Source organism: Hordeum vulgare, chromosome 3H (genome assembly GCF_904849725.1).
Source record: "Hordeum vulgare subsp. vulgare chromosome 3H, MorexV3_pseudomolecules_assembly, whole genome shotgun sequence".
Lineage (NCBI taxonomy): Eukaryota > Viridiplantae > Streptophyta > Magnoliopsida > Poales > Poaceae > Hordeum > Hordeum vulgare.
Genome location: NC_058520.1, coordinates 274,957,890 through 274,959,337, shown reverse-complemented (window position 1 = coordinate 274,959,337; position 1,448 = coordinate 274,957,890).

Below are 1,448 nucleotides of genomic sequence, written 5' to 3'. Positions count from 1 at the left end.
CTACATCAAGAGAGGGCTAAAAGCAAAATGTTACTACATTGTTGGTTGTTAACGAGATGGTTCTGCCAACCAGTTCTCGTACCCGAGTTATCAATAATTACCCTCATCAAATTTATATAATGGTGTCGAGAAATCTAGATAACTTCACTTCCTTTGGCTCAAGTTGTCCATGACCGTGGACACGGCTAATCGATTAGGTTTTAGTACTCTGCAGAGTTTTGCACACGTTCTCCACAAGATTTGATCGCCTCCAAGTATGTCCTCGCACTTCAGGGTGTTTGAAGACCGGATGATCAAAACATGGTCTTTCAACGGGTCCCTCTAAATCCCTGTTGGTGCCCATCCAATCCTACCGTTCTTCTACATCTGCTAGCACCGCCTGTCCAGAGTCGCCGCGTTGTCCAACCAAGCCAGAGCCCATAATGACTTGTGGCTGTGCAGGTAAGCCTTAGGTCTTGAATATATCCGTCCGTCTCTTTGAGCCTGGGTGAAGCTTTCCGTAGGATATCATGGCCTCTCCAGCATCCCGGGTCATCCACTGGGTTCTCCAGGGAGCCGATCAACCGTCCTTCACCTAGAGTTGCATTGCGTCCGAGGTCTTGAAAATCTTGTCTTAAGCGGTCTTGATTATTTAATCAACCTCGCATCACTCATGTTATGCACTCAACGGAAATCCCGTCTACTCAAGCGTAGCAATATGAAATTTGTCGTCCCGGGGCCAAGTATCGGGGTTGTTGTGTGCCTACCACATGATACTACAATCTATACTAAAATTTCCAAGTACCTAAGCAGCATGCAATTGGGCATAGGATGGTAGAACTACGATGCATAAAACATAGGTGATAGTATGATCAATGTGACTTGCCTGGTGAAGTTGACGAAGAAGAATTTCTCGAGAAATAACTTGATAGACTACTCGTCACTCTCCGATGAAATCTATATAACAAACATATCATTCACATAAGCACGCATACTAGCAATCATTCTAGCAATCAAAACAAAAGAGAGAGCGAGTAAGAATCTGAAAGAAACTTCAAATAAGACTAGGGGTCTTCTACTACGTCAAACACTAAATAGTTTTTGTCTAACAGAAAATAATAACAAGGAACTAGGATATAAGTTTAACTAGGATAAAATAGAGTATTTTTCACAAAACTTTTTGAAAGTATTCCCAAATGAGATTTGAAACAATGGAGAAACCAATTGCAAGTTACTAAGGAACTAGAATTGATTTCATGAAAACAAATAAAAATAAAATAAAAACTTGTTGCAAAACTACTGTTAGCTAACATAAACAAAACATAATAATCTTTCTAAAATAATAAATAAAATATTTTAAAACAAAAATAGAAAAGGAATTAGCCCAAATCCTAAAAGAGGTGAAACAGAAATTGTTTCACATGAAACAGTGAGCTAAAATACTCAAACAAATCTGAAATTTTTACCAC